This window comes from Fukomys damarensis, unplaced genomic scaffold (genome assembly GCF_012274545.1).
Source record: "Fukomys damarensis isolate Sample0158 unplaced genomic scaffold, DMR_v1.0_HiC HiC_scaffold_37, whole genome shotgun sequence".
Classification (NCBI taxonomy): domain Eukaryota; kingdom Metazoa; phylum Chordata; class Mammalia; order Rodentia; family Bathyergidae; genus Fukomys; species Fukomys damarensis.
This window is the reverse complement of record NW_022900949.1, coordinates 12,667,341-12,683,541: the sequence shown is the minus strand read 5'-3', so window position 1 is coordinate 12,683,541 and position 16,201 is coordinate 12,667,341. Positions and strand designations below refer to the sequence as shown.

Below are 16,201 nucleotides of genomic sequence, written 5' to 3'. Positions count from 1 at the left end.
TTGTTCCCTTTACAAGGATGTAGTGTCCTTCTTTGTCTCTCTTAATGAGTTTTGGTTTGAAATTTACTTTATCTGAGAATAAGATTGCTACCCCTGCTTTTTTCTGGACTCCTGACGCATGGAGAATTGTTTTCCATCCTTTCACTTTCAGTCTATGGACTTCCTTTTGCACTAGGTGTGTTTCTTGTATACAACATATTGTTGGATTTTGCTTCTTAATCCATTCTGCCAATCTGTTTCTCTTGATTGGTGAATTGAGGCCATTAACATTCATGGTTATAACTGATATATTTTGACTTATTCTTGTCATGTTATTGTCCATTTGTTGACTCTTGTTAATTTTTCTCCCATCTCCTTTTAGTTTCTTGCCTTGCCTATTTGATTTTTTCTGTTGGGCCTCATGTTATTGTGAATTTCATTGTCCTTTTCTAGGATATTGTTTAGAATTCCTTGCAGTGCCGGTTTGGTGTTCATGAAATTTCTCAGGTGATGTTTGTCATGGAAGTTTCTTATTTCCCCCATCTATTTTGAAAGAGAGTTTTTCAGGATACATCAGTCTAGGTTGGAGGTTCTTTTCTTTTAGGACTTGGAATACCTCACTCCAGGCTCTCCTTGACCTAAGGGTTTGTGTTGAAAAGTCTGCTGTGATTCTAATGGGCTTTCCTTCGCATGTGATTTGTTTCTTTTCTCTTACTGCTTGTAATATTTTGTTTTTCTGTTGGATTTCTGGAATCTTGATTATTATATATCTAGGTGTAGATTTTTTTTGATCGTGGCTAGTTGGGGTTCTATATGCCTCACTTATCTGTATGTCTAATTCTTCCCTTGTGTTTGAGAAGTTTTCTGTCATTAATTCTGTGAAGAGCTTTTTTATGTCATTTACATTTTCTCCTGTTTTTTAATGAATTCCTATCAGTCTTATATTATTTTTCTTTGTATAGGATACCTTATTCTAAGTGTCTACAGAGATGGTGACTTGGTGCTTGGTGGGTTTTTCCCCCTTTACTACATGAACCAGGATCCAGATATATCCCATCTATCTTTTTTTGTTGCAACCAAAACTTATGTGAGAGCCAGTAGGCAAGTTCCAGGTTGTGTGTATTAAATGTGGTTATGACTTTATGATTGTATGTGTTTGTATATTATGATTCGGTTGTTGATACACCTTGAGAATTATATTTAAACATGTAAATCATGACAGAAAGGCATAGTAATGATTTCTGAAATTCTCTTGCTTCTTGACCATTCCACAACATTTCATTTTTCCTTTGCTCTGTTTTCCATAAAAGACAGATGATACTATTCTCTATCTTTTGTGTCCAATCTATCAGATACATGCTCATTACCAAGGAGGAGAGTCCTTTAACTGAGTGAAATTGTTACCTTGGGACCTGCTTCTCAAACATCTCATTGAGTGACAGCCATAGACATCCTAGAAACCCTGGCCTGACATTAATGTTAAAAGCAAGTGATTCACATTGAACAAGGACATTGCTGAAATATGTCTCAGAGTGAAGCCAACTATTTCTGAGAAACACTAGCCAAAACAGACCGTATCCCACAAAAAATCCATAATTGAATCTTCCCAGATATGAGATAGTCAATTCCCTGATCTTGAATTTATGCAATGAAAAAGAAACCATCATTCATAGGGATTTAATGCCCTACTCTAGGAACCTCACTGGTAAATTTTTCAGAATGAAAAGCAGAATCATTAATTAATTAACTGTATGGCATGTGTCTATAACTTGTAGCCAGATCAATTTTAATAGAAGCTTAATGGCAAATTAGCATGCTCTCTGAGCATGCTTTGTGGGTGCAACAGTTGAGTATACCTTAAGAATGCTGTCAAATAGCATTATGTCTATGCAGTGTGCAGTTTGATTCCATGGGTGTCTCTATCCTTATCAGTTTCTCCTGACATCTTTTAACACTAATCATTTCAGAAAAAAAGAAGCATGAACTAAGGAGAGATGGTATCAGGCTGCCAAACTGTGAGGTAGAATTTTAGTTTTCTGTCTCTTCCTTTTATCCTTCCATTCAACTGTTTAAATCTCTTTTTCTCTTTTTTCTCTCTTTTTTCTATCTTAACCAAAAATATGAAATGGACCATTTACTGTCATTTTGAATGCATGTGAAATCTCTGGTTAGGTGGCAGCTACTGATGCTTCACATTTGTCACAGTTAGGGAAGTAGGAATTGATAATAGAGAAGGAATCTTGAATCCCAGACACTCCATGGATCTATTTGTGCAAGATCCAGTATGGGCACAGGCTCTCAACTTTATTCTGTAAATTGTATTTGAGTCATCAGGAATATATCACAATCATAGTTTCCTAGGATTAATGGACACTTCTGTTATTTTTTCCAGGCCTACTGTCACTTTAATTGATTATGTCATCATTTATTTAACCAATGTAAGGCATTGTGGATGTAACTAATTTTTGTACCTATGAAACCTATGTCCAATATTTTAAAATAAGCCATGTACACTTTCCCTGATAAATATAAGTGAAACAAAATTGTTGGCTAAAATGACATCCTGATTGACAAAGCTGGTGATATTTAATTTTAAACACTTGCAGGAAAGCCAGCATATTTTCATTACCACATATTCATTTATAGTTTCTCTAATTCTTCAAAGGCCCTAATCTATATTGTGATGCTATTACAGATTTCCTACTAGGAACATCTCCTATAAATGAATCCATATTATTTGTGATATTTTTCATCTAGATTATCTCATGTTTTGCAGTGTATTCAAGTTTCACCCATAGTGTAGCATGTATCAGTCTGTACAATAATCTTCTTAAAATATCTTAATATCTTTGTCCATTTGGGGAATCAAATTACCTCTGTTGCACAAAATAGGAGTTTTACTATGCACTACAATTTCGGGACACAATGTGTAGAACTGATATAATTTCTAATTTAATAGCTGGTTTTGGAAGAACTACCAATATGTACTGGCTTTCTACTTTGCCGTGGAGGAGAGCAACAAAGACTCCCAGCTGCTGCCCAATGTTACCTTGGGTTTCCATGTCTACAATGCCATTGCCATTGACCACTTCACCTTGTGGAGAACTCTACTTTAGCTGTCTGGAACAGGAGACACTTCCCTAACTACAGCTGCCACACAATAAATTTGCCACCACATCATTGCAGGAACCGCGGCAGCATTTTCAGCTGAGATTGGAACACTTTTGGAACTTTACAAATTTCCACAGGCAAGTGGCCCATGGATTTTGGAAATAATTTAATTTCCTCACATCTGATCAAAGAGAAATGTGCAGACTAAGAGTAGAAATTGTTTAAATGCTTAAAATATATTTTGGGAACTCTGTGTTTGGAGATTATTGAGATTGAAAAAAAACAAAAACAAAAGCAGAAAAGTGGCTTCTGTGAGCCTCAATCCATACTTGTGCCCTGTGCCAGTTTATTGATTTCCCAACTTCCTTTGACTTCTAGCAGCTCATGGCTATGTGTTGTGATGTATATCCATGGCACAGTCTCAGGAGCCTGCAGAGGCCAGCGACTCTCCAATATGGGGCTCAGAAAACCAAGATATCTGATTTCTTTGAGACAACACTGAGGGTTTAAAATTTTAGAGATCTGAAGGAGTAGCTGAAGCTCTTACAACTCTATTGTGATTCATGTACTTGTTTCACACAAGTCTGCCTTAAATCCACCCACATACATATCTCGAAAAGACTCCCAGAGAAATTTTCACTTCCAGTTATCTTTAGCAAAAGTTTTTTCCCAAAAAACCTTGTAACACAAGGATGAGTTAAGGGACAGAACTGAAGAACAGAGCCATTAAATGGGGAGCATTCTGGAAATACTGTCTTCAGACAGTTATCCAGTGTGAGTGATTGTATTCCTCATGACAATCTAGACTTGACTGTTGTAATAATGTGAAAACATTCAGAGATTAATACAATAAAGATGTGCTTTTTTTTCAGAGATTAGATCCAATATTGATTGCAGGAAGGTGCTTCTACAGCTTTGCAACAGGGAGAGGGTGAGGCAGATATTACTATCTTGATGATGCTACAGCCAAAGTTTATTCTTTCTTTAGTCACCTACCAGAAATGAAAAGTTCATGTGGATCTTACCAATTCTACTGCCTGCTCAGAATGAGAAGACTGGGTAATCTCTACACAAATCTTGTTCTTTACCCATTAGTAGTCCACCCAACAACCTTATCATAGAATTTTTAAAGCCCTTCTTCAAAGGAAAGAGCCCAAATCCCACTAAAAACTAGAATCACGATATTTTTCTTTCTTTGTCCAGGTCACATATGGACCTTTTGATACCAGCCTCAGTGATAAAGACCGATATCCATCACTCTATCAGATGGCACCCAATGACAGCACTCTGGTCCATGCAATAATCTCGTTATTGCTTCATTTTGACTGGACATGTGTTGCCGTCTTTATATCTGATGACATGAAAGGTGAGCTGTTCCTGAGGGACCTGAAAGCAGTGATGGTGCAGAAAGGTATCGTGTGGCCTTGACAGAAAAGCTCCCTGCCACTAAGATAATGTATGGATCAAGTGAAGTCACTTTCATAGCTAGGATCAGAGTTTCATCAGCAAATATACATATCCTCTATGGAGAAGTCAGGAGCCTCATCATGGTGGACATCGCAGCAGAATTCTTTTTGACAACAGGGGAGGTATGGATCATGTCAGCAAATTGGGATATTGTTGTGCATGAGATGAACCACATGCTACACTCATAGCATGGAGGCTTCTTATTTTCTCCTCACAAGGGGGGGAATTCCTGGTTTCAGACACTTCCTTGGCACATCCGATCCTACCCATTACCCTGAAGACTTTTATTTCAGTAAATTGTGGTTTAATTTTTTCAAATGCTCTCTTCCTGGTTCACAATGTGGAGAAATTGGAGTTTGCCCACCGAATACCTCCTTAGAGTTTATGCCAGGAAACATTGACCTGATGACCTTATCTGACTCCAGTTATTTCATCTACAATGTTGTGCATGCAGTGGCCCATGTGCTCCATAAAATGCTTTTGGGGAAAACAGAAATGTGCTCTCCACAAGATGCAGAGCAGCCTACACTTCTTCTCTGGCAGGTAAACCTCCTTCAAAAGCAGGACACACACTGATGACCTGATTGTGTCTGCAGGTATTTTAATGAGATGTGCCATGACATATATTCACCCCTAGATCAGCATAATTAAGTAAATGAACTAGGAAAATTTAATTGTTACCTGCATAGGCAGAACTCTTTTGTGCATTTTAAAATATGAGAACATGGAAGAAAAAGTATATATTATATATAATACAAGTAAAATTTGTTTGAATTTTAACTCTGATATATTTGAATCTATAACCCCAATATTTAGTATATTTATGAACTCTTGTTTTCATGTATAAGTGACAAGTATATTAGATTCCACATTGAGATTATTTATTTGGCTCTAAGAAAAGTAGGTGTTTGGCATAGTGGATCCTACAGGATTATGGTGGATCATTTAAAGTGCTTGTGTTCCACATATTGAAGAGCTTAAAGAATGTTTGTTAAAAATAATAAGAGGTTAATTATTTTTCACAACACAGTGTCATGGACCCTATTTTCTGGGCTAGGTAACACTGATTCATTGAGATTATTTATTTGGCTCTAAGAAAAGTAGGTGTTTGGCATAGTGGATCCTACAGGATTATGGTGGATCATTTAAAGTGCTTGTGTTCCACATATTGAAGAGCTTAAAGAATGTTTGTTAAAAATAATAAGAGGTTAATTATTTTTCACAACACAGTGTCATGGACCCTATTTTCTGGGCTAGGTAACACTGATTAAAACTCTGATATGATAGGACAATCACACTATGAAAATAAATATCTGAAGGAAGAGAGAGAAAACAACCCATGTTGCACAATTTCTTCAGTTTTTATGGAAGTATAATTCAGACATGAAAAACATATACAGTAAGTGGATATATTTTCATGAGCTTGGGCATTTCTGCACACTCATGCTGCTACCAGCAAAAAGAATTAAACCAATCAATCCATGTTTAGCCCTTATCAGCGTATGAGGATAGATCTAAATAAGTTTAATTGGTCTAAAATAAAATTACAAGCCTGGTTTGGAAAAGAGATCATATAAACTGCCACTTTGGAGGCAACATCCTAGAATTGCTGAGATTAGTTTCCATTACACCCTAAATAATGCATGGGGAGAAGGTTCCCACTTAGGCCCATGGGATGGTGACTGACCAAGCAGAACAGAGAATCAAAAATGGCATCTGAGTGTAGGGAGTTTAAAAAAACTTAAGTACACTTTTAATTTGTATGCACTTCTCATTTCCAAACTGATGCCTCTCCTCCAGCTTCATCCTCACCTGAAGCAAATTGAATTTACAAACAGTGCTGGGTGCCACATATCTTTGGATGAGAAAAGACAACATATGGCACAGTATGATATCCAGAATACACTGGATTTTCCAGCTGGCCTTAGGTTGCTGGTTAAAGTAGGAGAATTTGTCTCTAAGAGTCCACATGGCCAAGGCTTGGTCATCAATGAAAAGGTGATAGAATGGCCTATTGGATTCACAGAGGTATGATTCCATTTCACTACTGAAAACATACAGAGATGTTTGAATACTGTATTTGGATCAGACTATAAACTCTTCTATTGATCTTGTTCTTGCACCACATCTTTAGAGCTAATGTCTAGAGAATAACCAAGTTTGTATTAGCCATTATGTTTTACTTTAGGTATAATTTATTCATGGAGCAGTTGAGAGATAAAATGAACAAAGTTAATAAAAGGAGATAGCACTTAAACATCTATGTATATATCTAAATATATACATCTGTGTATCCTAAAACCTCTTAACTATATAAGGTAAGAGTCTTGATATACTATGAGAAAATCAAGAATTAACATAATATTCACATTTCTTCCACATCAGTACCATTCTCCTTTGTTATGTCTTTAGAATCCAACCCTTGTTATACTTAGCATCCCCCAAATTCATAGGATTTCCCTAAATTTTTCAGGAAACTTACATGGCAATCATGCTTTGCACCTGGGTATGTTGCTCATTTGTACAGCATAGTGTCCACCTTGATCATGAAGCCCACAAGTGCAATAAACTCACATGATGATTCATGATGTTCTTTCATTATTTCTGTTATAGGCATTTCATTTTTTATTTGTTCATTGTTTTTCTCAGTAGTCGCTCTCAGTTTTGAGCCAAGTTATCATCCCATTGCACTCTGTTATCTAGAACATAAATCTTTTTTTGTCACTGTTTATTGGTACATTTTAGGTATACAGTATAGTTAAATTCATCATTGGGATCTTGTACCTTTACATGACAGGTCTGGGTTCTCATTTTTCCCCTTATCCCTGCCCTCGCTTCACCTCCTCCTTCATTCCCTATTTACAAATACTTTATTTCCATTTTTTCATCTTCTCATGTTTTTTTCTTTTCCCTTATTTTCTTGCCCCTACCCTTCACACCTCCTCTACACCATTAGCACTTTTCTTCCTATTTTACATTGTAAATTATACCATTAGGATCCTATGTACAATTATAGCTTTCAGCACCAGAGAAACTATTTGTTATTTACACATGTATGACTTATTTATTTCATTTAGGTGTATATCCTAAATATGTATCAATTTTCCTATGAATGATTCTAATTTCTCATTCTTTACAGCGGAGTAGTATTCCATTTTATAGAAAAACCACATCTTCTTTATCCATTCTCCAACTGATGGGAAAGTGGGTTGTTTCCAAGTTTTACCTATGACAAACTGTACTTCTATAAACATGGGTGCACATGTATCACTGAGATATAATACTTTTAATTTTTTTGGAAAGATACCCAGCAGAGGGTTGACTGGGTCAAATGGAACCTCTAATCCTCGTTCTTTGAGGTATCTTATATTGATTTCCGTAGGGGTTGTACAAGTCTTCACTCCCACCAACAATGAAGAAGGGCTCCTTTCTCCCCTCAGCCCCTGCAAACATATTTTATTGGTTGATTTCTTGATAGCAGCCATTCTTTGCCAGATGAGGTGGAATCAGTGCTGTTTTCATCTGCATCTCTAGAATGACCAGTGATGTGGAACATTTTTTCATATATTTACTTGATGCTTTTACTTCTTTGAGTAATGTCTGTTCATTTCAGATGCCAATTTTTGAATCGGGTCTATTTGGGGGGCTCATTTTTTGAGTTCTTTATACATTCTAGATAATAGTCCTTTGTCTGAGGAGTAGCTGGTAAAATTTTTCCCCACATTGTAGGTTGTCTTTTAGTTCTGTTGATGCTATTTTTGTAGTGCAGAAGCTTTTTAATCCAATAAATCCCAGTTGTTCTTTGTGCTAGTACCCATGCTATTGAGGATGTGTTCATAAAGTCTTTTCCTATGCCAGTGTCTCCAAGAGTTCTGTTTATCTTCCAGCAAATTTAGTGACTCTTTTTTAATATTTAGATACTTAATCCACTTAGATTTTACTTTAGTGCATGGTAAAAGATAAGTGTCTAGTTTTAATCTTTGGCAGATTGAAATCCAGTTTTTCCAACACCATTTATTTTATTCACTTTGAGTTTATTGGTACATTTTAGGTATACAGTACAGTTACATTCATCATTGGGATCTTGTACCTTTACATGACAGGGCTTGGTTCTCATTTTGTCCCCTTATCACTGCACCCACTCCTCCCTTCTCCATTTACAAATACTTTATTTCCATTTTTTCATTTCTGCATATTTTTTCTTTTTCCTTATTTTCTTTCCCCTACCCTTCTCAATTCCCCTACACCTTTAGCCCTTTTCTTCATATTTCACATTGTTAATAACATCTTTAGAATCTTATGTACAATTATAGTTTTTCCACACCAGAGAAACTATTTGGTATTCACACATGTCCCACACCATTTGTTAAAGAGGCTATCTTTCCTCTGGTGAGGATGGTTGGCTCCTTTTTCAAAGATGAGTCAGCTGAGTACATCTGGAGTTATTTCTGTATCTTCCAATCTATTCCACTGATCCTCTGTTCTGTTTCTTTGCCTGTGCCATGCTGTTTTATCACAGTGGCTTTGTACTCTAATTTCAAATCGTGAATTGTTATAGCTACTGCCTTGTCTCTGTTGCCTAGGATTGATTTTGCTATTCTAGGTTTCTTCTGCTTCCAAATTAATTTTTGGATTATTTTTTTTCTAGTTCTGTGAAATATAGTGTTGGAATTTCAATTTGCATTTCATTGAATCTGCATAGCAGTTTTGGATGTTTGGCCATTTTCACTATGTTGATTCTTCCTACCAAGGAGCATGGGATATTTTCTTATATCCTGTTCAATCTCTTTTTTCACAGTGGTATAGTTTTCACTGTAGACATCTTTTGCTTCTTTTGTTAGATTGATTCTTAGATACTTCATTTTTTTGGATGTTATTGTTAAAGGAATTGTTTCCCTAATCTCTCTCTCTCAGTGAGTCTGTTATTTATGTACAAGAAGGCTATTAATTTTTGAGTGTTGACCTTGTATCCAGCTACTCTTCTGAAAGTGCCAATTAAGTCTAGACATCTTTTGGTGGAATGTTTTTCATCTTCAATGTAGGGTATCATATTGTCAGCAAATAATGACAGTTTAACTTATTCCTCTCTCTTTAATTTATTTCTCTAATCTAATTGCTGTGGATAATGTTTCCAGAACTATATCGAATGGGAGTGGTGATAGTGGGCATCCTTCTGCTGATACTGATTTTAAAGTGAAGGTTTTCAGTTTTTGACCATTTAATATGATGTTGGCTGTTGGTTTTTCATAGATAGCATTTATTAAGTTGAGATATAAAGCATTGATTCCAATTTTTGAGGGTTTTTAAAATCATGAATGGGTCTTGAATGTTGTCACATGGTTTCTTTGCATCTATCAAGAGGATCATATGATTTTTGTCCTTGACTCTGTTAATATAGTGTACTCAATTTATTATGTATGAATGTTGCATCCGTGGAATAAATCTGACTTGATCAGGATGTATGATCTTTGTGACTCTCTGTATTCTTCTTGCCAGTAACTTATTAAGGATTTTTCCAACTATATTCTTTGGGGAGATTGGCCTGTAGTTCTCTTTTTTACTTGGATCTTTCCCTGGTTTGGGAATCAAAGTGATACTTGCTTCCAGGAATGAATTTGGAAGTATTGCTTCCCTTTCGATTTCATTGAAAAGTTCAAAGAGTGGCAGTAGTTCTTCTCTAAATATCTTGTAAAATTCAGCAGTGAATCCATCAGGACCTGGGCTTTTCTTTGTTGGTAAGTTTTTAATTACATTTTCAATTTCACTGATTGTAATTGGGGTGTTTATAATGTTTTTATCTTCTTCATTCAACATGAGTAATTCATAAGTATCTAGAAATCTGTCCATTTCTTCTGTGTTTTCCATTTTATTAGAGTACAGGTTCTCAAAGTAGGTAGTGATCCTCTGGATTTCTGATGGATCTGAGATGACTTCACCTTTTTTGTTCCTAATTGCATGGATCTGAGCCTTTTCTTTCATTTTTTGTTAAGGTTAGCTAAGGGTTTATCAATTTTATATATTCTTTCAAAAAACCCACTCTTCAATTCATTTATTTCTTGTATCATTTTATTGGTTTCCATTGCATTGATTTCTGCTCTAATCTTTATAATTTCTTCTCTTGTATGAACTTTGTGTTTTTCTTGCTCTTTTTTTTCTAGGAGTCTAAGATTCATCATCAGGTTGTGGATTTGTGCTCCCTCTGTTTTCCTAGTGTGGACATTTACTGCTATGAATTTTATATGTAGAACTGCTTTCATTGTGTCTCATAGATTCTTGTATGTTGTATTGGTATTGTCACTTATTTGTATAAACTCTCTAATTTCCTATTTAATTTCCTCTGTGGCCCATTGATTTTTCAGGGGAGTGTTGTTCAATTTCCATGTTTTTGTGAAGTTCGCATGGTCTCTTATGCTATTGATCTCCAGCTTGATTGCACTATGATCTGATAATATCCAGGGGATAATTTTGATCCCTTTGCATTTATTCAAACCTGTTCTATGAGCTAGTATCTGGGTTATCTTAGAGAACAACCCATGTGCAGCCAAAGAATGTATATTCTGATTTTGTGGGGTGGAACACTCTAAAGACGTCTATTAAGTCCATATGTAGAACATAAATCATGTATCCAACCAAGTATAATGTCCTGTTGGAAATAACCTCAGGGGCATAAGGCCTTGTGAACTATAACTGCATAGAAACTTGGCTCTGAAAATAATGGCAGAGTTGCATAAATCAAAGGGAAAGTAGCAAGGGTGTCTTGCTGGTGACATGATACAATGATTGTGGACATTAGTAATATTTGGCAAAGAGTTTCAAAACAATGGAAAGTTAACTATTGTAATCCTGAATTAGATTCTATGTAATATAAACAACGCAGAGGTGGGAAAAGAAGTAGTTATCACTTATTAACAAAGTCAAATATATCTCTTACAAATCAGGAAATATGTACATCGTATTTCAGCAGCTCATGATGTGTGAAATAATGACCACTCCTCTCTCTTTCTCTTAGACTCCTCAATCAGTATGTAGCCAGAGCTGTGGTCCATGATACAGAAAAAGTCCACAGGAAGGAAGACCTGTCTGTTTCTTTACTTGTGTTTTCTGCCCACAGAGACACATTTCCAATCAGACAGATAGAAAATACAAAATTACACTATGGTAATTGTTTTCTCTAACAACTTCTTGGTAGAGGGCATGGAAGTATATTGGCAATAGAATCAGAATGGGCCACTGTTTCTCACTCATCTACTGACTCAGTCGTTTAATATTCCCAGTTCATAGTCACAGTCACCAGTGTATATTCTTGTGATGTAGTGCTAATTCTACTATGCTCAGCTGTAGCACTGATTCTCATGTTCATCTTGGTTTATCATCCAGTGCTGGTTCAGACAGGGTCAAGCCCAAGTCATACAATGAACTAGGATAAAGGTTACCCACAAAAAATGTAATTCTTAAAGCTTCTTGTTTATGTTATGAAACTTTAAAACCAATACAATTTCATAACAAATTGTAAGTACATACATTGTACTTTCTTTTGGTATACATGTATAACATTCATCTTAGGGAATTGGTACACACATGAATGGATACTTAGAAAAATATTTTGGAACCATTCTATTACATTGTGTACCATGTCATAAATCCTGTGCACAGTATTTAGCATACATCATTATGTGAAGGTTGTCCATTATGTATATAGTACAAGTGAGAAACAAGGTGAAATAGGAAGAAATTGAATTCTAATGAAAGAAGCAGTCATCTGGTACCCTGAAAGTAACTCCAAAACAACCTATAAATTTATGGAATTACATATTGAAACAAAACGTGGTACAAAGACTAATACAAAAATACTTTGATTTGTCAACATATTTTACCACTTTTTTTCCTCACTGAGTTTACTGGTACATTTCAGGTATACAGTACAGTTACATTCATTATTGGGATCTTCTACCTTCACACAAATGGTCTTGGTTCTCATTTTTCCCCATACCCTGCCCTCCCTTAACCCCCCCACTTCCTTTCCTATTTACAAAACATTTTTTCCATTTTTTTGTTTTCTCATATTTTTTTATTTTCCCTTATTTCCTTTCCCCTGACCTTCCCACTTCCCTTACAACTTTAACCCTTTTCTTCCTATTTCATATTGTCAATTATACCATTTGGATCTTATTTACACTTTTAGTTTTTCACACCAGAGATTCTATTTGGTATTTACACATGTGTGACTTATTTATTTCACTTATGAGTGTGACCTCAATATGCATCCATTTTCGTATGAATGACTCTAATTTCTCATTCTTTATGGCTGAGTAGTATTCCATTTTATACGAAAACCACATCTTCTTTATCTAGTCTCCAACTGATGGGCAATTGGGCTGTTTCCAAGTTCAAGTCCCCCAAATATAAAAACCCAATTCAAAAATGGGCATCTGAAATTAACAGACATTTCTCAGACAAAGAAGTAAAAGCAGCAAATAAATATATGAAAAAATGTTCCACATCACTGGTCATTTGAGAGATGCAGATGAAAACACTGAGATTCCACCTCACGCCACAAAGAATGGCTGCTATCTAGAAATCAACCAATAACAAATTTTGGTGGAGTTGTGAGGAGAAAGGAAGACTTCTCCATTGTTGGTGGGAGTGAAGACTGGTACAACCACTATGGAAATCAATATGGAGATACCTCAGAGAACAAGATTAGAGGTTCCATTTGACCCAGTTATCCTTCTGCTGGTCTTTCAAAAAGAATTAAAAGAATCATACCACAGTGATATATGCTCACATATGTTTACGGAGGCATGATTTGTCAATATTTAAACATGCAACACATAGTAATTTGACTACCTGCCTAAATATTGTGCAATTCCAATTATCTTAGCAGTAGAAATCATTTCATTTCACCCACTTGGAAGACTAAGTACATATCTGTAGGGAAAAAAAGATAATAAAAATTACTTCCCTTTGGTTTGACAGGTTTGAAATATCAAATAATTCCATGAAATGAGAAATATAAATAGAATAATTTAAGGCTTTGGACCCATAATGCGATGTACATCTACTTGTGTGTATCCAACATGTCTATGATCAAAACACAGGGGCACCTGCTGATTCTGTGAAAAGAATAATATCTCAGCAGGTGAAATCTGAAAAATAATATCTGTGATCCATTATGTAATCTTGTGTGATTTCAGGGGCATTACTACAAAAATGAAATTACAGCAAAGCATGATATTTCAATTATGTAATTCTAGCTTCTTGGAAAGCTTAGGCAAAAGGATTGCAGTACCATGCAAGCATGACCAAATTATCAAATTGAAAAATTTGAAAATTGAAAAATAAAAGAAGGGTAGGGGTGTGGTTCGTTTGAAACCCTGAATTCAGTTCATAGCAATATGAGAACTAAAATATTGAACCTTTAAAATAAGCATAGGAAATTGCTTATTATCTCTGTCAATAAACTTTATATAAAACACAGAAATGACCATCAATAAAACTAGGTCCCATAGCTGGGTTTGAGTTATAAGAGCAGAAGCAAATGTTTTCAGCAGGCACCATAATATCTGCAAAGTTCAAGATATGTGTGATGTGTGTGTGATTTTTTTAAAAACAAAAAGGAATTAACAAACCACACTTTCAGTTTTAAATAGATGGAGATTTTAAAGAATAAATGCTGCTCCCAAGTAACTGGTGATGCAGTGAAAATGCTTGTAATTCATGCGTTTTCAACATTTATATAGAAAAAATCCAGAAAAAGTCACAAGAAAATACAAATGTAAGATGAGGAAATATTTCTTATGCTTAATACTAACTTACATACTAAAAATTAAAAGAAACTGCCATAGATAGTTATAAAAATTAGGTTTGTAGTGTATGAACGTGGGAATATTTAACTTTGATTGCTCTGTGGGAATATTACACGAATAGTCACAGGATAATGAAAATTCAAGATAAGGAAAATACTTGTTCAATCAGATATTAAGAGAGACAGATGATAGTTAGATAACAATAGAGCAAGTAGGAAACAAGTTGTGTCCAGAAGAGTATACATTTCTTGATAGGAGCACGAATGTAGGAAAACTCTTATATTCATTGCCTTAAATGAATCTTGTGCCAACACAGAGCTTATCTTGGGGAAGACACTGCAGATGGTACAGAAAATGGTGGCAAGGACCTCACAACCTTGGTGACATGACTGAGTCACAGGAAGACCTGGCCTCCAAACTCATTCTGTTAAATTGGGTGGAGATTCGACTCAAATGGGTTTGATATTATGCACCGTTAAATATGTTACTCCTGAGTTAGTTGGGCATGGAGAAATCTATTCTGGTACATCTCAATACTGTATATTATTCAGTCTGTAATCATAGTGATATTGAAAAGATAAGCATTTTTTTTCAATTTGGGGAAAATGAAAAATTTATGACAAAAAATATTGACTCTTTGCTTTTTCCTCCCAGATGCAGAAGAATGTACACAGTGCCCAATACATGAGTGTCCAAATAGAGACAGAGATCGCTGCCTTCCAAAGACTGTGGACTTCCTATCCTTTGAGGATCCCCTGGGGATGGCTGTGACCCACCTAGCTCTGAGTTTCTCTGTTCTCACAGCTGTGGTTTTATGAATCTTTGTTAAGCACAAAACACTGCTATAGTCAAGGCCAATAATAGGACCCTTAGTTACATGCTACTTATTTCTCTCTTCTTTTGCTTCCTCTGTGCCTTGCTCCTCATTGATCACCCCAACACAGCCACGTGCATCCTCCAGCAAATAACATTTGGACTTGTGTTCACTTTGGCTGTTTCTACTGTTTTGGCAAAAACCATCACAGTGATTTTGGGCTTCAAGTTTATGAAGCCAGGATAACAATCAGGTGGTTTCTGGTATCAGGAACCTCTAATTTTATCATCCCCATCTGCTCCCTGATCCAAATTACTCTCTGTGGAATATGGCTGGGAATCTCGCCTCCCTTTATTGACACAGATGTGCACTCTAAACATGGCCTCATCATCATCGTGTGCAACAAGGGCTCACTCACTGCCTTCTACTGTGTCCTGGGATACCTTGGCTCCCTGGCCCTGGTGAGCTTCACTCTGGCTTTCCTGGTCAGGAACCTGCCTGACACATTCAATGAAGCAAAGTTCCTGACCTTCAGCATGCTGGTATTCTGCAGCGTGTGGGTCACCTTCCTCCCTGTGTACAACAGCACCAAGGGCAAGGTCATGATTGCCATGGAGGTCTTCTCCATCTTGGCTTCCAATGCAGGCCTACTGGACTGAATCTTTGCCCCAAAGTATTGCATTACTCTCCTGAGGTCTGATAAGAATACTTTGACAGGTTTAAAGAACATAAGAAACTTTATGGGAAGTAGACATTCTGAGAATTCCTATCCAAATTAAATCTGTATCATGTTTTTAAAGTTTCAGATAAGAAAACTGCCTTCATTTTTCATTCCAATATTATAAAGTAAAATGAAATCATTTTGTTACAGAAGGAGTCAGTAAGTGACACACACAGAGAGGCAGCAGAATGGAAGTAAAATAATAAATTTACTTATCAATAAGGGTCAATTGCATACAAGCTATGTCTGGATTGATGATGCACTAGCTTACAACTCCTCCTTTTATAGGGTTTTACAGCGTTG

At 36.0% G+C, this 16,201-nt stretch overlaps 1 pseudogene; it reads left to right on the top strand.

Moving 5' to 3' along the window:
- The window catches only part of LOC104851374, a 29,010-nt pseudogene extending 13,054 nt beyond the window's left edge, over window positions 1–15,956 (top strand).
- The last annotated feature ends 245 nt before the right edge of the window (window positions 15,957–16,201 follow it).